Below are 26346 nucleotides of genomic sequence, written 5' to 3'. Positions count from 1 at the left end.
TTATTGGCTGTCCGATATCTGAGGGACAGCTCATGACCACCTCTTCAAGCGTTTCATTTTAAGAAAAATCCATTACACAGGGTTTCATTGGTTTCTCAAGCTATAAGGTTATTCATTGTATGGACTAATACAATTGGTTGGCATGCTTGTGCCATGTCTGGAACATTCGGTTCAACTAGCAGCACATAAGCCAAAACCCATGTGCAAGTAAATAGCACAGGAAGCTGCCCTACCACCCAATTATCCCAACATCTCTCATCACCCATGCCTTCTGCTGTGAAATTCTCTTTGTACTTGGCCTTGCAGAATAGTCTTGTCCTATAAATGCAACGGGAGTGAGGGCACTCGCTATCGTGCCTGGAACTCCAAGTCCAAGCCCTATTTTTAGCCTCGACTCACGTGACCAGAGGCCACGATTCTGTTAATTCTGCAAGCTTTTAAATGTTTTATTGAATTAAGACTTGGCATCTTCTGTGTTCTTTCTTGCACCTTAACATGAAAGGATTCATCCTCTGCACACATGTTCCTCTCCAGCGTAGATAGCTGTTAAGATGGATCTCTGAACTCAGACCTGGATGGGCAGAGGTTCAGAAGGCCAGCCTTGTTTCTTGGAACAGGTTAACCTCTGGACAAGCCAGACTAATCAGGGTAGCGATGGCGGTGGTCAAGACTAAGGGCCTCATTACACGGATGGCGGAGAACCATGGCGCTATTAGCGCCATGGTTCATGCCGGTAAATTACCGGCACCACCTTGGCGGAAAGGGGAATTACCGCCCCATTCCAAGGTTGGCGGGGCGGCAATTCCCCCTTCCACCATTGCCCTTCCCCATTCCCATTTTTGCCCCATAGGGCTCAATGGGAATGTGGAAGGCACTAATTACGGTACCGCAAATTGCGGTACCGTAATTAGCTCCCTGGGTCCCTTTGCGGGTTGGTTTTTAACGCCTGCAAAAAGCAGGCGTTAAATCCCCCAACCCGCAAAGGGACCTCGTAGTAAGGCGGTAAGGATATACCGGTACCGGTATTTTACCGGTACCGGTAAATCCTTACCGCCATCCGTGTAATGAGGCCCTAAGTCTCAAGAGGGGTGAGGGTGACAGAAAGACCTCAATGAGCACACAAAGCAAGGACACTTACAAATTACTCCAGAGAGGGGTTATATTAAAAATATAGACACATATATTACAAGGACTTTGCAACATCGACCATAGCAAAGAATCACAATAATACTAAAGTAATCCAACACATCACAATCAATACAATATATATACAAGACCGAGGGGTCTAAGGAGTTAGGAGCACGTAATATGTAGACCACCTAGATGGGGAGGAAAACAGGCAGTGAAAGCAATCATTAGACCCAGTTCGACATCCGTAGTACACCTAACTAAGAGCAAGTCTGAGCCCTACGAAGAGAGGAGCCTTATGCTCAAAAGTACCTGCACGCGCTGGTGCCAATGGACAAAAGAGGGCCTCTTCAAGGATATCAGGCAGTTCAGGAAGGTGAATGAAGCGATGCAGAACAAGCCCCCACTACTCAAGCAAGGCCTCCACTTGTGGGCAGAGGCAGGGTGAGAGTGCGGGATAGAGTTGCTATATCGCAACAGCGGTAGAAAAGAAACAGGCTCCTGAGCGAGGGGCCACCGGTTGGGGTATGGATTACTTACCGGTTCCCGACGCAGGCAGACCCAGACTTCTCCAGTTCAGTTCACGTTGCTGGCAGGTTCAGCTGCGATGATCAGGACGTCTCGACACTGTGTAGATTCTGCGTAGCAGGATGCAGGGTAGAGGGTGTCCCAAATGCAACAGACGTGCACAGGTTGTTACCACAGTATGGAATCAGATGCAGAGGGGTCTCACAGGACGACAGCGGTTTAGGGTGCCAAACCTTCAGCGGGTCACCAGCGGTTCCTCGACTCAGCTTCTTGTTGCAGGATACTTGGCTCCTTATCCCTTGTTCGGTGTGAACTCAGGAGATCGACATGGTAGTGGTGTTTTCAGCCTCCTCTTATCCAAAGTTCCCTTCGCGCCAAAACGGAGAGAACCCAATGGAAGATATGCTCACAAACACTCACACCATACGTGGACCTATCACGGACCACGGTGGTCACAGGCATTCAGGACACGCCAGACTCTCTGGCACCCAGGATGTGTATTGGGACCAGACATCCCAGCCCACTTCCTGGAGGTACACACTAGGCAAACAGAAGCCCGCGAAAGCTTTGTGGTTTCGCGGGAAAGTGCATGACCAAATATGGACTGCCCCGCGTCAGCTCGACCTGGGGGAAGGTGAAGGGGCACGACGGTCAGCGGACAGGACAAAGAATCTCGTGGCATGGCCATTTTGGAGCCAGTCCACTCATTTGTGCCAAAAGTGGTAAGCGCGGATAACATGGCAAAATACGGTTCAAAACACAAGAGAAACGATAGCTGCCACCAGTCCCGTCCGTGACACACATGCACAGTTCATAATAAGTCCAGCGAGAGTTTCTAGGGCCTTTGGAATGACTGGAGACCCAAGAGCGCGGTAATGTAAGTTACGGTGCACTCTTGTTTCATGTTGCTTAAAAGCTGCAACATGAGGAAAGGACTAAGGGAAACAAAGTCTCCCAGTACTGACTGTCTTAAGGGCATGTCAGTTTCCCCATAAGAATTGAGCGAAAGCCCAGAGGAGTGTGGCGGAAGGCTGCGCTTCTCTGGCAAAGTCTATATCAGGGTGTAAAACAACAGCAACAAGTTTGGGGGTTGCCACATGGAGGGAAAATTACATACAATTATGAAATTTTTCCTAACAATAGCTGACCTGGACTTCTCAGTACTTGACTTCAGGCCAGACAGCCTCCCAACGCAGCTCCAACAACCTACTATTCGACTGTGACACAGCCTTTCATTTTCTCTTCATGATTCTTTGGCTTAATTATTTCATGATACCAATGTCCATTTTCTGTAGAATGGCGGCTCCGCCTGCATTGTATATACTACTTGTAGCTAGCCTATACGATGACTTGATCTTTCTTGCGTTTCAGTGTATGTACATTCATTATCCTTCTGATTTCTGCATCACTTCTTAATGTGTAATCTTCTTCTTTTACACTTTTAAGGTTCACTTGATTCTTACTTCATAATTTTTCCTCTAGGATTCAATTGTGTTTATTCAGTATTTCAGGTCTTTGTGCACACTTTCTTATGATGTCATCAGTCCATTTTCTTAGCTCTTTCTCATATTCCTTCAGGGATTTCCTCCTCATTAACTTGAGGGTACTTTCGATATGGTTGTCTTAATGGATACCTTCTTCCAAATACTCGCTGCAGCATTGGTACAATTACTGGTGTTAGACAGGCCACAATCTCTGATCGTGTCTCCAATACAGGGGAGGTAGGGAGGTAGGATCTCCTGCGGATAGGTACCTCTGCTCCTCTACACCATCCATTTCCAAGTTGCATGGCTGTGCAAAACACCTGACTGTCACATTCAACATAGTGGATGATCCAGGTGACCTGTATTCATGTGGGTGATGTGTGTGCTGTGAAGTGCATTGCTGATGAAGTGCAGGTGTTGGATGTCAGCATGTCCTTGTCATGTGTCATGTTGCTGATGTGTTTCCATTAATATAGGTAAGGACTGTTGAGGGAGAGAGGTGTGTTACATTACCTTTTTATTTATGTCTGTCTATCATGTGGTTGTCTTGTATACGTTCTGGTATTTCTGGAGAGAATCTTCATTATTTAATGAGGGTATCAGAGACATGCATTTGGAGGGAGTGGGTGGGCAGCTGTTGATTTTCCAATTTGCAGGAGCACGTATATGGCAGTGGTGTGCAGGTGCAGAGGGAGACATCATCAAGATGGCAATCAGGTCAGCACTTTATTCCCTCCCCACTCACATGGTTATTCAACAATCTGTTTAACAGATTCTTCTTGTCTTTATCCCTATCTCAGACACATATCATCCCCCTCAGATCCCTCTCCCCTGAGCTAACAATGAGCCAATGTTGGGTGACACTAGGTCATTCTTCCGCTCCCTGACCAGGACTAGAATGACATGGGGGGGGAATCGGTACCTTCCAGGCACCTTATCATATGGCAACCCAAATAATGTAATCCGTGCATGGAAGATTCTTACCCTCCTCCTCAACCTCCTTCTCCTTCTTCCATATGGTAGGATCAGTGGTAGTAATGCAGGTACGGGCATTGTGGACTCCCTAAGTTCAATAGGGTTACATAGCAATTTTATACGTGAGCTTTCATTGTGCTGTGTGCCTTGTGATATGTAACGAGTGGCAGTAAGATGGCAAGATGTGCGTTCTCCTTTAGACTACAGACAATTGCAAAAGAGGTTCTGTGAATAGGGTTTCCTTAGTGCTTCATAAGTCGTGTTTGTTATGTGCACAGTGCTTACTCCCCACGCCATGTTCTTCCTCATTTTCCACCTTAAATGTTAATGTTAATTGTAAAGATATTTGTACCGCGCACCATCACCAACGGAATTGGTTCCCCAAGCGCTCAGGCGGATCTGTAAACAAGAAGGTGGGGTGGGGCTAGTAAGGTGAAGATGGAATAGGAAAGTGAGAAAGGTGATGTCCTGTTGGCAGCTTCATTTCGGTTTTCACCGTGCGCTGAGCTTGGGTGTGAATATCGGATCAATGTGAGTCCTCGTGTGCTGTTGGTGTGACTTATGTGTTGTTGTTGCGGTGTGTGGTGAAGTGCGTGCAGTTTGCTGTGCTAGAAGGTGGTTGTGTGGATTTTTGTGGAAGTTAAGTATGCAGAAATTTGAGCTTTTGGGTTAGTGGGTTATATGCCTCTTAGTCAAGTTCCCAGCTGTGTTATTTTCGACCTCCCCGCTCTGGTATCGGTGCTGTATTTTACAATAACTGGCTTGCTTCCTATTTCCTGTCTGTGATCCATTGCTGCCTGTGTTTACTTTGTAGGCCATTTAAATAGGGATTTAGCATGTTCCACCCCCTGTTTAGTTGTTTGTGCTGGCCCTTCCAACATGTTGCGCTCTTTGTGGTGCAAAGCGCACCAGCACTGCGCACACTAGGAAGGACCAGAGAAAAGTCCAATCCGTGAATCGGATATCCTTTTTTTCCGTGACACAAAGCGTCATGTTACAGCACAAAGTCACGCTAAATATTTTGTACATTTGGCCCCATGTGTGTTAAGTTAATTCAGAAATAGTGGTGAAGGCCCTGAATGTAATAGTGGTAGATAGGGAGCGAGGCACCCCTGCAGTTTAATCAGTCTCTGAGCAGCACACATACCTTTTGTCATAGCTCTGGGTTCAAGTTAAATTTGTCATTATCTGGTAGAGGAGGGTTTGTAGTTTATTTCATTTGTAGTGCGCGCCAGACCCGGGGGTATCAGAGCGCAACAGACATCAAGAGGGTTGTTCAGCTTAGGTTACAGTGCTGCACAATATCATACATTTATATACAGTGGAGGTAATAAGGACAATATGTACAGGAAATGCATGAACATTTTTACACAAAATACATAATAATGGCGTAATAGGTAGTATAACCAATGAGTACCAGAAGGTGTGGAGATTCAGGTGAGTATATACTGGGAAGTTAGTGATCATTAGTGAGCATTCGAGGAGCACTGCTTTCAAGTGCTAACGTTTTCATGCTCCTAGATGGTACATGCTTGTGTGGTGAAAAAGAAAAGAGCTAGCAGGCAAACCCCCCGTATGCCAGGCATCATAAGCGAAAGTGGAACCGCTTACACCATGTGTAATAATGATGTCTACCGTAAGCGTACAGATTTGCAGCATTTGGAGCGGGCCCTAAGCTGTCTTCCTGGCACTGCACCGCTATTGTACGCTGCACTGCAAAAGAAAGTGTGCATGTACCTATCCGTCTCTGCATACTCGCATTTTTGGGGAAATTCATCCTACTATGTATTTGGGGAAACATCTTTGGAGCACCAGCACTAAATCTATGACTGTGAGAGTGGGTCACTTGAGTTTATTTTTTTTAATTGCCTTTCTATTTTTGTTCTAAAATGTTCATCTCGTTGCTCCGTATGGAAAACGCCGAACGTGTTCATGTTTGAGAGTGTGGGTGCGCTTTTCGGATCCTAGAGATAATCTTAAAAGGTTAATTTGTTGATTTCCGGTTATTTTTTAATGGGGCCAGAGCATCACGCTTGTTGCTAACCTCTTTGTTATTGTGGCAGAAGGAAAGGCCAAAGTAGCACTTGACATTAAGCCTGATAAGTATTTAACTGCGTCATCGTTCAGACTTGTCTTATAGAGTGAAGGAGACACAGGCGCTGCAGTGAGAGAGAGAGAATGTTGTTTTTCAAGGTTTGCTTTGTGGCCTGTGCGCTCCTGCTTTCCCTGTGCGTGGCAGGAGGAACGAAGCTGGGCAGGTGCCCCAGCGCGCAGGTCAGAGCGAACATTGGTTCTGCCCCTGTTTGCAGTTGCATCGAGTACTTTGATCAGATGTTTGGTGAGGGCGTCTGTACTTTTCAAGGACGCCCTTAGAATGCCATGCTGCTAAATGTTCCGAGGATGACCCTATTCTTGTCCAAAAGCAGGAAACCTCCAAGTGCTCCACCATCTCCATTCTGACGATTAGATGTGGCACTCAGTTTTCCTTATTGCCACCATCAATCATAGGGCACAGCCTGTGAAGCATGAACAAGACATGGTTATAAAAAAATAAATGAACACCTTCTTGCTCAGACAGTGTAAAGAGCAAATTAGGCTTACTGTAGCGTGAATTAGATATAAAAACATGCATACAAAGATGGTTGAATGTATGGGCACCCCACCTACTACTTCCCTTAGTGTGGGTGGGTTATAGTGTGCTGGTAAGATGGCTCATCGTGTTAAGCACGCATTGCTGCGATCTGTATTTGATCTGCAGTTCGCAGGTTCACATCCCGGCAATGTTGACTCAGCCTTTCATCCTTCCGAGATCAATAAAGTGAGTATAAATTTTGATTGGGTAATAAAAATGTATGTGCTATGTAAAGCGCTTTGGTGCTATATAAATATCAAATTATTATTGTGTTGAAGTAGGATGAGTGCAAGTCGTAGAGGGGGTGTGTAACAGTTTATTGAGAAGACACCATCAACACGGAGAGTTCCTTCCCTCCCCACTCACATGGTTATTCAACAATCTGTTTAACAGATTCTTCTTGTCTTTAGCCCTATCTCAGACACATATCATCCCCCTCAGATCCCTCTCCCCTGAGCTAACAATGAGCCAAGAACCAGGCCGTGTACGGAAAATATATTGGTATTTATTTAAATTAAAAGTAATAGAAATTAACATGAACATGTCAAACACCACTTTATCCGTGGCACAACACAATCAACTTCTCTCCCCATAAATAAATCACAAAAGTGAAATTAAAAAGAACACAATCACAACTCTTCACTTTCTGCTCATTTCAATTCACAAAATAATGACCCTGATCAATCACAAAGGCACTTATCGTGTAATGTTTTGTGATTTTGATTTTCCTGAAGGCTTAAAAGGCTACCAGTAGGATTGCAAGATTAGTAATTATTATTTTGCCCACACTTTTGGTTTAAAATAAACACAGGGTGATTTCTCGGTTTGTTTTTCAGCCCCCCCCCACCCCCTTGCTTTGGTCTATGTTGGGAAGTCAGACAGAAACATTGGAATGCTTTGGGGATTTTTTGATTTCAGACCCCCCTTACTGAAAGGCCTGTGTCGGGGTCAGTTGGACAACAAGGATTACCCAATTAATGTATAGGCTATAGTTTTCAGCACACACTGGGAAGTGAGCTTTGTTAATTTCGATTTTTTACACAATTCACCCAGTAGTGTTCTGCCAAATGGGAATTAATTAAATTAATAGTTTGGGTGAAATAGGCTAAGGATCTACACGGTTTTGCCCCCCTCCCTAACCCACATTAAAGGGAACTGATTCAAGGCAAGCAGACTCCCCCCACCTTTTGGTTTCCCAGAGCTCAGTTCTATTTTCATAGCAAGCCTCTGTTTAAGGTTCAGGAAAGTCAGCTGCATGTCAGAACCCTCTGGAAAGATAGGGCAGGAGTCTGGTCACTCCACTCTCAAAGATGAACTCCCACTCTCCACTATAGGACCCAGTCAGCTTTGAGGCCTTCCTATGAATAGACAGTTCCACCCAGATGCGCTCTCCGCAATCTCATCTGGGGTCTCCTTACATCTGTCAGATGGTAAGTTTCAGCCTTCCTGATGGTCTGTCTCTCCACTCTGACTGTCCCTGCGTGTCTACTTTTTCCTGCTCCCCTGTCCTAGTGCAGTCCCCCTTCTATAGAAGTGATGACACCACCAATTTTACAATCTTGGGGAAGAACCCTGCAATAATCAATGCCACTAGGATTGCACAGTTACCCTTCTCCCTCCTCCCAAACCCAGCCTCCAAGTCAGGATTGGTTTAGGGATCTGGAGCAACACATTGGCAATTCCCATTTGTAATGGCCCTTTGTTCTCCTTTCAACTTTTTTGACAAAAATTAGTTATGTATCACAATTTCATCATTTTACTAGCAACTGTTCTACTAAACATATTTTTAGATTCAGCTAAATTGGAGAATTAGATAAGTCGACCCCCAAATCCATACCATGTAGCACGGCCATGTGGCACCTTTCTGCTGTTTCCATAAAAAGCACACAATGTATGAATATGTACGTTATTAAGAATATCCCTAATTTCATGTTCCACCCGCTCACCAACTCTCACATTTGAAACATGCTCAGATCAGTCAGAAACCTAGTATAACTTGCCATTACTGTTCCCAGAGTCACAGGTAGATGGGTTTTATATCCCCAAAACCACCTGGAATTTACATAATTATTTTTACAAAAATGAAATCAATCTGCCTTATGGTTGCTGAGAAAAAGGCCTAAATGATAATAGTCTTTTTAATTGTGAGTCTTCTTGTGGGACAAATGGTGCTGACTCCTGGCTCCCGGCTATTTGTTTTCACTGGGTCTGCCTGTGCCCACAGTTTTTTTTAATTAATCTCCTTTGTGTTGGAAGCTTGCTCTTTGTAGTGGGCGCCCCCATTTTCACACATGTTAGTCATGCTCCAGCCAAGGGGTACATTTTCTTGAAGTCAATGCTTTCAGAGCCAGCAGGTCTGGATAACACTGACTTGTGATACCTTTAGCAGGACCTTTAATTGCAGTTGGTCATTTGGGAGGTGTGGCATACAGGCTGTAGTGGGAGACGTCCTTGTGAAGTTTTGCCGACAGCCAGCCCAAGGGTCTGCCTTGGGCTGACAGTTTCCATGTAGACAAAGTGGTTCTTCCAATATCACAGGAGATTTGTAGGTGAAACATAATATACATTGCTTTTGGTCAACTCACATATCCAGACATTTTTCTGTGAGCAATGATATATTTATTTTCACTTTTACTTTTTAAAATGGTTTTTATTTGCACACACCTGTGCGGGCCATTTTTGTTTTCAATTTTATCAATACTGTTTTCCATGTGACAGGGATCGTTGATTCCTCCTTCTTTTGTAAATTAAAATGCTGCGTATTTATTGGTAATGACAGGTAGGCCCCTTTCCACATGGCTCTATAATTTTTACTTGAAAAAAGTCAAGGCCGTTTTTTCCAGTGTTTAAAATACCTGCCATTCATCTGAAAGGGTGAGGTGGGGGGTCAGTAGGTCACGATTTAGTGGGTGAAGGTGGGGTGTGGTATAGTGGGTGATGGGTTGTAAGTTAATGTGTGTGAGTGGGTCAAGGTAGGTAAGGTAGGTGCGTGAATATGGTGAGGTAGGGAGGTGAAATTGATTGAGATAGCAGGGGTGAGTTGTGAGGCTTGGGTGAGTAGTGCGAGATACAGTGGATGAGTGGGATGAGGCAGGTGTGTGAATATGTTGGGATAAAGTGGGAGCCACATTCATGAATCCTCCTACTTTCTTTTTTCAGGACTTGACCCCTGGACTGGTACCACTCTGCTGAGGTTGACATCTCCATAACAGAAGGATGCCCTACGCCATCACAGCCCATGCCAAGCATGTAAATGGGGAGATGAAAAAGATGAAAGAGAGGAATGTTCGGAGTCAAACATGAAAGCACCAATAAAAACCATGCCTTAACAGCAATCAGCACATCTATCTTTTAAAGTGTCTCTTTGAAAAGTGGTGAAAAAGTGTTTTGGTTGTGATCGACCACTGAACTGTGCACACTTTTGACAGATCACCAGTGTATTACGTAAGGAACTATTATAACATTAATAAAGGTAGAGAAATAAAGACTTCTGTTTCTTTTAATAATATATTCGTGCAATGATTCAAATACATTTGGCAACTTTGTTCAGCATATTAATTTGTTGATCTCTATGGATTTATATATGCATTTGGTAAAATGTATACCAGTACACAAAGTTCATAAGAGTTCAGCGTGTTCTAGTTCATGTTTTTTGTGGATTAAACTTTGACTCTACAAAACCACAGAAGTAGCATATTAAAATATATCACATTAAACAGGCCATCAGAGGGCAATGGAGTGGACTCAATTTGGTACTGCAATAACATGTTTAAAAATAAAATAATGTAAAATCGGTATTGAATATCAAAGGGTTAGCAATCGCAGTGTGAAAGGGGACCGTTAGCTCTTGCTCAGCTTTTTCCCGCGGCCATTGACACTGCAAGATTAGCCGCCTAGTGTCTTTCCTATGACAGCAGTCTTCCTATTTTAATTATGTGCTTCGGCAACAAATAACATTTAAAAAGCATATGAAGTCAATTTGAATAAGGCATTATCGAGGTTATAGTCAAACCTAGCTCCCGCTGCTGCTCCTAATTCGGAGCGCCAAGGCGGAATGTCGAAACCCACTTGCCAGTCCAAGGCTGTGCCAGTGAAGTCCACAGACGAAAGATACGCTGCTGCACCTCCCCACACATCACAATGTGCTCGGCTCGGGCAAATCCTTGTGCAGGTTCCGCCGAGCACCGCACTGTGGGTAGAATGCAGATGTGCAATTAGTGTCTCTGTCATCAGCATATTGGCAAATCAGGCAGAGATTGCTCAACGAGAATAGCGTCTCATGTTCTCAAAAAGGGGGTAGTGTATGTCAGTCGATATGACAAACGGGGCTCAAATAGCTACTGTAGCTCCCATTTCAAATCGCGTTCTATCTCACCCATCCGACGTTGTCGCTGACACAAAATAAATAAAGCCCTATTGGTTTGTAAATGATTATTTTACATACTTATGTATTTATTTTGATTTATTTGCATTTTTAAAGCGCTCGCAGAGCCTGGGGGCATCAAGGCGGTGTTACAGGAATATGTCTTAGTTGCGTATTTATAACGCGCTTAATGCCCAGAGGTTCTACGCGCGGACCCGGGATCGAGCCTGTGTTGCTTCCCCGGAACAGTGAAACAATAGCACCTCATCGAGAACCGAGCTTCAACGTCCAAATGTGAGACGTTTTGATCCAATTCAGTAATTGTACAAAGTGGGAAAACTTTGTCATTATGCGTCTGACTTGAAACTGCCTTTAATCAACGTCAATGTGCACATTTGGCCGCCGAAACATCACTCACTGGAGATATGCATGCTTTATAAATAGCTTTATTGTTTGCAGGGGAGAGGCACAGAAGGTGTAATTGACCCGTTGCAATGTTATGTCAGTTTGAACGATTGCGACCTGTGTTTTGTTAAATACAAGAAGCAGAACTCGAGGCGGAGCCGTGCACTCCTGACGTGATTCGAACATGTTGGCCGTCATCCAGCTCTGGGTGGTGCCCTGATACTCCCTTCTTTCCAGACATACACGGCGTGGTGTCAGCGAGGCGTGCCAGACTACAAGAGTGCCATTCAGTGGGCAAGTGCCCTCTCTCTATTGAGTGGGGCGTACATGCGAATCTGTTAGCACTTGAAGATGTTTCTAAATGCTCGTTCTTTCTAATGGAATATCTGTATGTTCCACTGGCGTCTGAAAGGGGAAAGAGTATTTTCTTTCCGTGCTGGTTCTCGGTGTTGTGAAGAGGGAAGGAGTTTGACACATGAAGATGGTGGAGGAGGATAGCAAAACCTCAAGTATGGTTGGTGCAGGTTGTCTATGCACCCTGTTGTGACTAACACCCCTCCTGGGTTTGTGCAGAAGCCACATATTTCGTAGCATGTGAGACACATGTCATCATCCCACTTAAGGGCCGAGCGGACCACCATGACGCCTTCCCCGGCACCTCATTTACTGCGCGCCAGCGCTGCACATTAGGCAATGGGATTGGCCAGCAATGCCTCCGGGCCCCTTAACACGAGCAACGAGGATGGGATACGGCACCTCACCGATCCTGAACTAGAGGGGCTTTACCAGTACTGCGAGCATGGTTGAGAAGCTCGCTCCCGTACAGGGAGTTCACACAAGGCCAAAGGGGAGACAGCCTACCCCCTGCCAGGAAGTCTTCTCTTCGGCACTGCTAAAGCTCGCTCCTACCTGGAGCTGGAGCAACGCACAAGAGGCGCCTGGCCCGTCCTTCCAGCATGGTGGAAAAGCTTGCTCCTGCGTGGGGAGTTTGTGTCGGGCCAAAGGGGACGCTGCCTGCCCCCTGCTAGGAAGCTGGTCTCCCCGTCCCATGTGAAGCTCGCTCCAGCTTGGAGATGGAGCAAGGCACAAAAGAATCTAGTGAGGCCCACCGTTGGCTTCCCAAAGGGTATAATGCCGGGATACCAAAATGGTAACTCTCGCCTGGGGGAGCCTACCCATGCCGCGGCCCCCACTGCTGCCTGGGATGACTTCTGCTTGGAGGTGCCTTGGCAGGGATTGGTGGCAAGCCTGCTGCCCTGTAAATGCCACTTTGATTGCCACTTTCATTTGTATACTTCGTGAGCTACCCTCTGCGTGCCCCTGCCCGCAAAGTTCACTCCAGCCTGGGGAAGAATGTAAGCCCACTAGAAGGAAGAAGGTGTGGCCTCTGCCGCAAGGAGCAAAGAGATCTCCCATCCAGGGGAGAGCCCGAGGCCGGCGGCACCACCACAGTGAGTAATGACAAGCCCTACCTGGTAGACTAAGCAGCGGGGTCCAGCGCTGCTGGTTAGGTAAGGGGGAATCTGCGGCTTGCACCACCACCAGGACCTAGCCTCCTCTGCCGCAACAGCAAGGAAGGCACTCCTGCCTCACTTACGTGAGTTGTCCCCGCCCGAGCAGTGCACCAAGAAGGGCACACCCCGTGACCGCTGCCCGCAGCTCTGCCCCTCCCTATGTGCAAGCTCCCGAGAGGGACGCAAACTCTGCTACTCTTTTGAAAAGAAGCCTCCCACCCGGGGGAGTACAGCTGCAGCATGGCCCAGCCATCAGCCACCAGGGTGTTGCCGCCTACTGCCACTCCCATACAGCAGCAGTGCCGTGCCATACACAATACTGGTACTGCTCCCAGCAAAGCCCTGTGGACAACGCTGTTAAGAGTTACGCCGAGAGCTCCTTGCCCCTCAACCACGGACCATTAGCGCTCTGTACAGCAGATGTGCCCGTGGTGCATCCAGTTGTGGCTTTGCCAGGATGCAGTCCGCGAACATTGGACACACGGGCCAACCAAAGTGTCGCCCTTCGGAGGAGTGCTTCCCAATGCCCCAGTGAATAGTAATGTGCTGGAGGGGCTGTGCTCCCAGTTCAGGACTAATAATGATTGTAAAGTTTGCCCGAAGGGGCGCCGGCCCCAATTGCCCCTGTTTCCAATTTATGGGTCATCACGTCACTGTGTAGATCCTTGTGGCCACGTCCCCCCAGGATGTGTCAGTGCCCACCTCCAAGTCGAAGGCCCATGTCATGGCTAATCCACCTTCCTGGACAAATAAAGTGTGCCTGACTATGTATTTGCCCCATTCCCCCAACTGGATATCAAGTGGCAGATGCAGCCCCTGGCATGCCCAGGTGTGGGTTTCCGTGCCTCGCACAAGGGCAACAAACGGAATAAGCACAAGTATGAATGTACATGCCCAATGTCCCTATTAGCTGACTAAGCTATAGCAATTGTGGAAGTATGTAATGTGATGTAGTGTCATTAAGTGTATTGTTCTTTTGTTGTATACACCTGGCATGGGATGTTGTGACTAACGTCCCTCCTGGGTTCGTGCAGAAGCCACGTGTCATCATCCCAATAATGGGCAGATCTGCTTCCCGCTCGGCAGTCAGTTGCCACCATGACTCCTGACTCCAGCCCCTCATCTTGCACGTTGTGGCCCCATATGCGCAAATGTGTGTGCAAATTGGTGTCATCCAAGCATAACTCGTGTATCGCAGCTTATGTGTGTAGTGCGGGTTATTGATTTGTCATAGGTAACATGTACGCTCTGAAAGAGGTACAAGTGATACAGTGGATAGGTATGCTTATATTTGAGGTGGACATGGTAATAGTGGCCAAATAAAGAAAAAATGTGCGTTTCCAGAGTAAGTATAAACCGATCTGATAAATGGCATGGAAATTGAGGTCTAGGTAAAAAGGGACCAAGCGAAAAAGGTTGATGTTAAAAGCAAATATTACTGAGTTATTATAAAAGGAAAAATGATATATGTAAAAGGAAAAAGGATTTATTCAGCTGAGATAGAGTTGTAATGGCTAGCGGATAAGATAAAAATGTAAATGTGCACAGAAAATGTATGCCTGCAAGTTGGACCATGGTTAGTTATGTTCCCTAGGTTAAGTTCTTGGTTCATTTTAAGTTTTTCAGTGCTACCAGGAGCGCATTATATGTTCAATGTTGTTTCATGTGCGTGAGTCTGGTATTGTTGTGGTTTGTTTGACGCATGCTTGAGTATATGGGTTCAAGGATGTACGTGGCGCGGTTGGGTATGAATGTGCTCGCCTGTTGTGAAAGGTTGCACCCCTGTGTGTGTTTGCCTTGTTCCACAGTCCCCTGTTTATGGTATGTTTGCACCAAATGAATGCTGTGTGCAGTGTGCATGTGTCTGATATTTAATTGGTTGGAAGTTGATCTGCTAGTGTTTTGGATTGTGATCTGTGGGATGTGTGTCAGGCTGATAAGTGGGAGCTGATTGTGTTGAATGAGTCCTGGTTGTGAGATTGGAAGGAGTGTGATCGATGTATCCCTCCTGTAAATGTTGTCCTGGTTGTGGCAACACCCCTCACCCGTATGTTGGTGTATTTGGACTCCTCGGACGATAGTTTCTGTTTGGCTCTGCTTCACGGCTTGTGTTGCACCCGGGTCCGTTGTCAGGCAATCCATGGTCCCCCCCTTCTGTTTTCCCCACCTGTATGGTTGATTGATGTTCCCCTGATAGTTTGGTTTGCGCCAGAGTGTGGCAGGCTCTGTGTCTGGATGTGGTGGGACTGGATGGAAGGATGTTGTTGTGTTGGAAGACTTTTGGTGTGTGAAAGGGAGATGTTGTGGCTTGTGTCTGGTTATGAAAGGGAGATGTTGTGATGAAGTGTGGTATGTGTCAGGGTATGAAAGGGAGATGTTGTAATGTAGTCTTGTCATGTGATGTCACTGGCCTGGAGTGATTGCTGTCACAGTGATGGTGCATGAATGCAGCTCAGGAGAATGTTGGGTGGATCTGTGAGTGAATGTTCTGAGAGTGTCAGTTGGGGGCCTGAGCTGGGATGGTAGGATGGCTGGTGGCTTTTATCTCCTATGTATGTAAGTTCAATACCGCTCCTTGTCCCTGTCCTGTACTTCATGTCAATGTACGTAGAACAAGAGTAACTGAATGGTGTATATATGTACATTCTGTACAAAAAAGCCTCCTGGAACAACCCATGAATCCACAGCAGGTCTGTGTGTGAGTGCCAGCATGAATGACCACCTCCAGGCTTTATAACAGCCCTCAACAGTAGGGCCTGGGACCACCGGGCCCCTTAACACGCCCCACATGCCTGAATATCCACCCCCATGTACTTCTTGCCACGGGGGTCGCACAGGGATTGGGAATGGACCAATGAGGGGTAAAATGCAGCATAAAAGTTATAGGCTGGCTCTTAACAATGTGATTATTTTCACCTCAGCGTTCTGAGAGACCTCATGGACAACTGAATAGTTCAGGATTGGAACCTCGAAAGCAATTGCTTTCCTCTATGTACTCAGGCTTCCTTGCATTTTAGCTGCTGTCAAATCAAGTTATTATAAATTGACCGTGTGACTAATCTATTCACCTGTATTCGTTTCTCCCTAATTCATTCCTGTTTAGCTGATACATTAACTCAGTGGGGAGTCGCATTTATGGGTACGGTTGCTGCAGTGAGAAGAAAATAACATCCTTCTGCTTTTGCAATTGTGTGAGAAACGGCATCCTGCTTTTAGCACCCATGACATGCAATAAACACTAACTCCAAGCAAATGTGGGCAATAAAAATATTCGACTGATGGACTTCACAGATGTCGCATGTTGTTATATTTTTAATAGTCCTCTTTCTTCTTTTACAGTGCTGTGCTTTTTACTTCTCTCCATAAACTCTGGGCCGAAGGTCTCTGCAGTGGAGAGGGCGGGTGACAAAGTTTAAAAATGTGGTGTCACATATGATATGCACATTATTTGTTCTCTATCAAAATCCCATAAGGTGAGATCCGAAAAGCATCAACAAAACTAGTGACGCCCTAAATATCATATTAGTATGAGGTGACTCCAAAATATGCCTGCATTTAACAGCAAGCACAGAAAGGCTTTACATGCTAGATAACGTGGCTTCATAAATCAACTCCAATGAGAAAACGGGCTCAGGTGAGGAAAACAATAGCACGAGTGAGAAGAAGGCGAACAGTCACGGGTTCAATCGTTTTACACACTGTTTTAGTCATGCTTTTTTTTTTTTTAACCTCTTGGTCATTTAATATATTGAGATCGCAAAGCAAAGGGCCTCGAGCACCAAGGGGCATGAGTTATCTGTTGAGTTCCCCCCACTGGATACGGTAAAGCTATAGCAGACAAGTGGCCCCAACAAATATGTGCCACTTTTCGCCGTTTCTAGCAGCAGTTCGTGCTCGTTGGCTGTCTATTCTCGTTATAAATAGACAGGCGCGACACATGCCAATACGGAAATAGCTGATAATTAATAAGCCAAGCGAGGCTAAAGTTGTCATGCGAGACATGGGGGCGATGGGTAACTGTGCTTTAGGGGCAATCACAGTGGCCTTTAGCTCCCTAGACAGGTGAAGATGCTGCCTGTTTCACGGCGAACTTTGACCCCTGTTAGCAAAGTGAGCTAAGGGCTGTTGGCCGATTCCACCACTTTCCCTTTCAATATAAGGAAGATGGCGGCGCTGGGCAGGGCACCATCACGGGAAAGTCGTATAAACTATTCCGAAGAGGAAGCAGCTATTTCTATTTCATTCCTGTTGAGCCAATACATTCCTCCTGAAAGGCCTTCTGGGTGAAAAACCCTATACTTACAATGGGACTGTATTTATTTTTTGCTGCCGCCCCCTCCTCCACAAAAGTCCTATTGTGATGTAGTGCCACAATCTAAAATAAATGAACGTTTTTTTTTCTTATGAAATTAAGTTTGTATTTTAGATTGCTGATATTCTGTAGTACGGTTTAAACGTATTTAGTGATTACCGAACCACTCACATTTCTGCGGATTCGCTTATCGTGAACCTACCCAAATGTCCTTTGTGGTTCGGAGGAGTTGTGAGAGCAGGTTCGGCCTTGTTGGTTATAAAAGGCAAATGTGATTGAAGTTCGTGATCTGTCTAGTCAGGAGGCTGATGGCTGCTTGACTAATGTTAAGGACTTTTCTTTGAACGTCATCATAGTAGCTACGGGACTTGTGGAAAATGTAAAGAGGATTTAGCCGAGAGAGAGGTAGAACATTAAGGGCCCGATTAATGAAAATGTGCACAATCCCACAAGGGCCACGCACTGAAAAAGACTCTGCGCGAGCATATGCACATTATAAAAAATGTGTGTCCCACGTATTTATGGAATTGTTTGCGCAAAGTAACTGTATTTGCAAGCCGTGGCCGGAACACCCCCGACACGCCCACACGCAAAGCATAAACAGCCAGATCAGCTACCATTGTGGGTTCCCCCGGCCGCAAATACACGCACCCTTCAAACAGTATGTGGGGTCCCCCTCAAGCAGACTTGCATCTCGGGGAGGCTCTGCAGCATCCCCTGTAACTGCTCCCGGCACCCTGACAACCTGCGTGTGAAAAATCATAACTCGGTCTAAACTGTGAAAATCTGTGTGCAAACCCACGTAAACCATTCCTACACCCCACTACACTGCTTACGCACACCCCTAAGTTACATTGGAACCCCAATTGAATACACGCACCCCGAAATTCAGCATGTAACCCCAACTCTGTGCTTCAAATCCTATGCACAGGTGTATTTACGCCTGCCTTCGGATGGTGGATCATATGAAGGACTTGCGTGGCAATTTCCCAGCTGTAAGGTTGCCCGGTCAAATTCTTGAACATGTCCTGTGCCGTGCAATTGTGGGTGTGTGAGGGACTGCCTGCGGGCTGTCCCTCATAACGGCCACTTTTTTGCACGTTCTTTCCCATTTTCTGTGTTCCGACCCTTCCCAGCCCTCTGCGAAAGCCACGCCCACGCTCTGCTTGGTGTCTTGCGCAAGGCCCTCGACGGCTCACACAGACGTGGCGAGCCACCGCAAACTCCAAATAAGTCCAGGAAAAGTACGGCACTTTCGATTCCATGAATCGATGAAGGTGGATTTGCACGCAGTTGCGCTCACAACTACCCTATTTTCCACGCAGATAATTCCATGAACCTAGCCCTAAAATATGATAGTTTGGTAGCTCAGAAAGTTTGCTGGAGACAGTGCCTGTACCATTTCATAGCTGTAACTGAGTGTGAATCACATGCACGTTTTAGAGAGGAAAGAATATTTATTAGCTATCATATGTTATTTGCTTTTTTTGGCAGTTGCTTACAGCCCATTAGAGAATGAAAGCACCAAAAAAGTTAAAATGTATAGCAGCAGTGACTAGTAAAGAATTTCTTGATATTACACACGAGGTTTCTTAAAACAACCAGGTTTTATTTTTTTTCTGAAAGTCATTAGGTTCTCAGTCAAATAGAAGGCCAGAGATAGGCTGTACAAACAGTAAAAACTTGTCCCATCTCTTAACATATCTCAGTTGTTGCACAACAACACAGGGTGCGATTCATGGAAAATTGCACCGAAATCCTGCAGCGTCCCTGCGCCATAAACATCACTGTGCAAGCCTGTGCGATTAAACTTATCTGCACGCTCTACGTATTCATGGAATTATTCATGCAAAGTAACCATATACGCAAGTCATGGCTGGAACACCCCTGACACGCCCCCAAAGAAATCAAAAATAGACAGGAACAGCCACCTTTGCGCGTGCCCCAGGCACGAATACATGCACCCTCAAACCAGTGCATGAGGTTCCCCGCAAGCGGCCTGGTCTCGGGGACCCTGCGTGGGGTCCCCCGTAACTGTTACCGGCACCCCGACAACCTGCGTACGATTTATCGTAACTCAGGGAAAACGCAGAAAATCTGCATGCAAACCCCTGTAAAGAACCTGCACCCTGCTACACTGCTTAAGCGCATCCCTAAGTTAGATCTGAACCCGTGGCGTACACACACCCCTGAATCCGACACCCGATCTTACCTCTCTGCAGTGAATCATATCCACAGGTGTCTGTACGCCTGCCTTCATGTGGTGAATACTATGAGGGCTTTGCATGGCCATTTCCCTGTCGAGAGGTTGCGCAGTCGGATCCATGAATACATATCATTCCATCCAATAGTCGGCGTGCGATGGACTGCCTGTGGTCCATCCCTTGTAACGCCCACATTTTCCCTTGTTCTGCCTGATTTTCTGTGCTCCACCCCCTTCCGAGTCCTCTGTGCAAGCCATGGCCACGCTTTGTGTGGTGTCTCGGGGCAAGGCACTCGGCCGCTCGCATGGGTGTGCCGGGCTGCCACAAAATACACACCAGTCCCAGGAAAATCCTGTGCATTTGATTTCATGAATCGACTACCAGGATTTTGCACGCAGTTTGGTGTGTAAATTCCCTGTTTTTCGCACAAATAATTCCATGAATCCTGCAATGTTTACTCTTAGATTGTAACGGTCAGCTAGGTGTGTAGATTTTAAACTGATGTTTGAAGTATAATGGTGTTTCCCATACATTGTCTTATGCACAAGGGTCAAAGACTTAAACTTGACCCTAATAATCCCAGTGACTACACCCAACAACATTTATGCATGGGCCTCCTTTGGCCCTCTCCCTGCTCCCACTTGCGAGGCTAAGAACCTCGGGGTCATCTTCGACTCCACGCTTTCCTTTTCTCAACACATCTCTGACGTCTCAAAAAAGTCTAACTGCCAGCTGAACCTCCTCAGAGGTATTCTTCCTTTCCTCTCCTTCCCCCTGAAGCTCACTGTCTCCAGAGCTGTGGTTCTCTCTAGGGTGGACTATTGCAACAGCCTCTTTCTAAATCTGCCTGCAGCCACTCTCTGCCCTCTGCAGCTCATCCAGAGTAGGACTGCAAGACTTGTCCTTGGCCTCAAGCCCTGGGATCGTATCTCTCCAGCCTGAAATCCCTTCATTGGCTCCCAGTGTTTGCAGGATTAAATTCAAGACCCTTTGCATTGTCCACAAGGCATTCTGGGGCCTGAGTCCACAATACCTTCAACTCTCCCTCTGTAAATACCTTCCTACTCAAGCTCTTCACTCCTTCACCTCCAACTCCCTTAGGGTCAGTCGCTTCTCCAGGCAACAGGTTAGTGGTTGATCCTTCTCCTCGGCTGGGGCCTCCCTCTGGTACAGCCTCCCTGCCTCTCTGAAACGTAAGGAGAACCATCTCCAGTTTCGGAAGTACCTCAAGAGCTTCCTCTTTGCTTCTGCCTTTGCTCCTCCTCTCCCCTGATGATCTGTCTGCTTAGGCACCAGGCACCTGGTTACCCTCTGACTTTGGGCCTAGATCCCTGCCCTCCCAGCAACACACCTGCACTGCCTCCATGCAACCCTTGCGCTTGGGTCTGTATCTGCTACCCTACAGTCCCCTTCTAGCACTTATCAGACACCAGTTGCCAACACCTTATTCTCACATTTACCACCAGCTGGCTGCAATACCAGTTGTTTTTCTATCACGTGTTCAGACCTTTCCACTCCTCCGCTGCCCCTCGCACTTCCCCCTTCCCTCTCCCCAGCACTTGCACGTTCTCAATGTCACTGGGTCTATTAAGATCGTTGTTTTTGTCCTCCCTTGTTTCCCTTCCCTTGTCTAGTCACGCTCTGAACTCTTGAGTATGGGCGCGATACAAACAAAATATCATATAATATCTTGGGAAATTTGATTTCAGTGAGTACTCCAGAGAACAACCTCCCAAATTTGTTTGGAGACAGTAAGTCATGGTCACAACAAAACATTATCATCAGAATTCCCTTTTCAAGGTTAATAATGTAGGGACTAATTGAAAACCCAGGATATTTCACTACAGACACAAGGCCTACTTTTTATGAAGCACTGAAGTCTACCCTGTATATCAGGAGTCTCAGAACAAAAGTAGTAATTAGAGAACTTAGCCCCAGACCTCTTAAACTCTGATCTCACCTCATGCTCCCTTATCTAAACAATATTATTTTCAGTGTAATCAGGAACCTGCCTAACATTTACAAAAAATACATCTAAAAACACAATTCAACATTAATAATTGCTCAGCACACTCTTTGCCAAGTACCCAGAAACAAAAAACAAGTGAATGCAGTTCCCGAGCAATACATCGCAATGAGCACTCCCTTCACAGGTTCAAAGTCATAGAGACACCTGGTTACTCGAAAGATTAATAGAATTAATGGCAGTTACAGTATAACCGCTTGCTCCAAGCACTTATCACATGGATTTCAAGTACAGACCAAGGGCCTTGTTCACTTGTTCAGATTATTTTAAATGTTTGACAACATTTTCAAATTGTTGGGCTCCACTGTCTGAACAGAGGTGGAAAAAGAATTCATGTGTGGCAGACATCCTGTTCAGGCATCTCATATGCCTCAATAGATCACAAACCGTCTCAACTGGGATAGGAAGGCTGTGGCACGAGGTGCAAGGCCTGGCCTCTTTTAGCTCGGGCCCAACCTTCATTATTGCAGGCAGGAAAGGAGAATAATGTGGAGGAGCAAGTTACTGCTATACATAAGCTATACCACTCTCAGTGTGCAGATACATTAACTCACTGAAAGGGACATAAACAGCCATAAAGTGAACATCAGGCAGCACAAGAGGGACCCCCACCCAAAGTCCTTTGAGCCCAAGAGCCCTCGCTGCTGTTATTCTCAATTAGATAGAATATAATCAAATGATCGCACCTAGTTTAGAGTCTTTCATTTATTGAAATAGAGAGGGAAAGGACGGAGGTTCCGACCCTTTATTTAAGAAAGGTCCCCAAAAATCCAAAGGGAAATCTCAGATCTGTGGAAGGTCAACTCACACGGGAAAGCAGTGTGTGGGCACCTCTAGCACTGAGGCTCCCATACCCTCCACAACCAAGGGTTGTTTCAAGTATGGAGATTTGACACATAGGGTGGAAGATGTTGCCTGCAAGGGGAAATCCAAGCTGTTTTTTTGTGACTGATGGTCCTCTCGAGGAGGAGCCAACAGTCAATCAGTGTGGGCTGCTTAACAGATGAAGTCCCACAAGGCCAGGGAGTGGCTGAAAAGTCCCTCACCCTGAGAGGGAATTGTACTGGGTCCTTTGAGAGGGCTTCAGTTGCCAGCAAGACTCAGATATTTCTGGACTGTGTCTCCAAAAATGGGGAAACATCCACACCTTGACTGATACTGCTGCTAGAGCATACACTGGTGAAGGCGGGCAGTACACCCAAAGACCAAACCCACAGGTAAGAGGGTTTGATAGTCTGAAGTACTTTCCTTTGGAAAATGTAGGGCTTAGTTGGAGGAGTGTAACCTCCCCGCACTATGTTGCAGTCAAAAGCGACATTCCAATAGGGTGTCTGTTTGGTTATAGCCTCCTTGACCCAGGCATACTCAAGGAAGTATTTAGAGTGCAAGCTCGAAGAGCAGCACAGGAGAAGGAGCTTGAGGGCTGAGGTTCTGAGGCTTCCTCAGCTGGAGAGTGCCAAGAGACTCGCCTCATCGGTAGCTCCCAGTCCAGGCCTGAAGTCCCCTGAGACTTCTACTCTTGCAAGAGAGGATTCAGTGGCCACTGAGGTGACTACGGAGGTAGTAAATGATTCAGTGATCTAAAGGTTGCCTACAGGAGTAGAGGCGATACCTGAGATGGTGGACAGTAATGTTTCAGACCTGAAGGGCTAGCCAGAGCTGGAGGAGTTGTGTTTAGCTGGAAGCCCAGGTAAAATTGACTTTCGCCAGGGACAGAGGCACTGTCCCACTCTGGCAAGTCTATTGATGCAGACAGAGGAACAGGCGCAGTGTGGAGGTCCTGATGCACTCCTAAAAGGGGAACAGCTGCCGAGCAAAGGCCCTGGCCTATTTCAAAACCAGGTACCGGAGCAAAGTGGAAGCCCTGTCCAGTTCACAGGCCAGTTCACAGGCAAGGAACCAAACAATTCTGGGGCAGGGCACATCCATGAGTTGCTTTTTAACTCATGCACCAGGATTTTCTTACCAGACCTGGTTCCTGACAAATCTTCTGACCACTTAGAGGTGGCTGGGACATCTGACAGACTTTCAGATCCTTTCTGTAATCCCTGTGTCGATTGAGAGATACAAACTGTGTCCTCCATTCAGTCCTAACTCGGTACTCACAGGACAGGACAGGCACCACTACCTGTGGTTGGTTGGTCAAGTGAGAGGAAAAGTAACTTCTCTCAAGGGGATTCCCTCAAGATGTCATAACTGACAGGGGGCCCCATGTCATCTCTGTCCCTGTGCAGACATCACAGAAAGCTCAGCCGGCCTATGCCTGCCAAACCACTTTCCAGCACTGGAAAGCTGACGTAAGCAGGGCCTAAGTTTTAGAACTCTCAGACTATGGTTAGGGAAATAAAAGCCAGAAAGGCATCTGTAAAACTTTAATTGGAGTGGACTCAGTGCAGCTCAGCCTAGATGTTGCTAATCCTCCCATTACCTGTCTTCACAGGTGGCTCATGAGATTAGAGAAAAAGTGGGCTGTGGTTGAGAAGAATCCAGCCCTTGGACATTGGGACATCTCTCTGCCGAGAGTTAAAATGAACATGCTGCTTGAGTCTGGAATTCAACATGCTAGTGCAGATGTCAATCAGTTGTTTTCTCACCTTGAGGAGCCTAAGAAGGTTGAGTCTCATCCTTTTTGGCAGTGGGGCGTGTGATAAATTGCCATATGGCAAGTGCGTAAAAAGCCCTGGCTTCTTTGATTTGTATTAAATAATACAATTATACAGGTAATTCCATCTCTGAAAGGGAAATCTGCTAATCAGATTGCCCATTCATAAACTCCATGCCAAAAGCATAGTGTGCACTTGCCCCCTGCTGCATCAGTATCCTGATTTCAACGTCTGCTCTACCAGTGGCACAGAGCAGGTTTAGAAGTCAGAGGTGTCCTCTTGACAGCTGCAGTGACACCAAAAGCATGATGCGGCTATGTTGTTTTGGTAAATACCAACTCTTTTCTTAATTAAATAAATATGAATTTATCAAAATTGAGCTCTGGGGCTCTAGTCACAATGTATTTTGCCTGTTATCAACCTTGCTGACAGCTCTCCGGTCGATGTCCACAGAGAGGCCCAAAATGGAATGGGAAACTCAGCACATTCCCCAACGCCCATGGGGGTTTGATGGTGGCATTTCCTGTACACTTGGGCTGCATCAGAATCAGTTTTTTGGATCTGTGGGTAAACTTCTTGATAGGGTCATAACTGCCTCACGTGTAAATGTTCTGTGAGCAAGTTTCTATCTTACTGCAGATTAAACTGATGCTGTCTGCTCTGTTTGTGTGACATGTGTACAATGGAGAACCACTGTACGTATGACGTGTTTGTGTATACTGGAGAAGGGCAGCGCTTTAAGTGGGTCAGGGCTCGCCAAGGATCAGTCCTGGCAGTCTCCAACAATTGCCCTTGAGCCAGGGCTCTGCCAGGGCTCTCCAAACTGACCTCCCTGGCCAAATGTCATTAAAATATGAGTGTCAACACTGCTCTTTGCCAGTAGATGTCACCTTCAGTGATGTTTAGAATCACAACATCAGTTAAAGACATTTCAAATTAGGCACTTTTCAAACAGAAAAGGGAACTATTATGATATTGATTTTTGCCATACATTGTATTAAAGTATTATCATTAGCATGCCTTTAATAAGAATGCACGAGTAATGGATTTTGGTCAACTTTTTTATGCACAATAACAATACTTCAATACATCTTTGAAAACAGATGTGTTTGCCTTTCATTGCACATATGTAAATTAGATTGGCTCAGTTAGGTCACTCCTTTAATTACACAGGCCACTCCTCTTATAAAGCTTTATTAGCTACTTGGGATTTGAGGCTGCACAACACCATTTTTAGGCCCCACCGCCAACTATTGCATCACAACATATTAGACCCCACCCCATATTTCATATTCAACTTAAAGCAGTGGAGATGGGTATGTGAAAGGTGTATAGTGCAGAACTGCAGGAGGGCCAGTGCGCCAACTGAAAGGTACCTGCTCAGAACAACACTTTTCGAATTTTAGAGGGAACAAGTTAATAATGCAAACATTTTGCACTTACAAAAAGGTCGCTAGTCAGGAGAACAATGGCAAACCAACAGCTCTCATCGGAACATTCTTAGTTTCAATAAATGCCCAATACCAATGCCCAAATGTAGCTTTAAAGCCAGATCTCTCAATGTAGCATATCATTACCCGAAAGCGGTCGTGAGAGCGCAGGCGACCGCATTCGGGAGGCACGCGTACCTGTTTCCTGCTTTCTGGAGTTGATCCTCCTCGACGTGCAGGATTCCTCCCACAGCACAGAGTGCAGTTGGTAGGCAGTTGGAGTGCAGGTGAGTGCAGGTACTGAGATCATTGCATTGACACAAAAAGCTGTGTCGGTGTGACAAGCCCAGAACGAGAGGACACAGAGTCCGCCATGGTTTACAACCTGAGGAATCGTAATACCAAAAAGATGCATCCTTTATAATGCTGTGGATCCATGAGTTCTCTCAATCTCATAAACAGAGCCCTAAGGGTGGTGCAGATGCTGGTAAATAGCGAAATAGGAGATGGCCTGCAAACGAGGGTGACACAAGCGCTGATAGTGCAAGGCAGCAGGGAAAGTGGTACATGTCAAGGGTTTTGACCCATGTTGAATTATTAGACGGGGTAGATGTGGGGATGAGCTGTCGCCGCCCATCATTCTATCCCAGAACAAAACTAAATCAATAGACTGGGTGGATGTGGGGAGGATCTGTCGCCGCCCATCATTCCATCCCAGAACCAGGAAAACCGCACGGTTGTG

The sequence above is a fragment of the Ambystoma mexicanum genome, chromosome 7q (genome assembly GCF_040938575.1).
Source record: "Ambystoma mexicanum isolate Mex_15411 chromosome 7q, UKY_AmexF1_1, whole genome shotgun sequence".
Lineage (NCBI taxonomy): Eukaryota > Metazoa > Chordata > Amphibia > Caudata > Ambystomatidae > Ambystoma > Ambystoma mexicanum.
Note: the sequence above shows the minus strand (reverse complement) of the source record.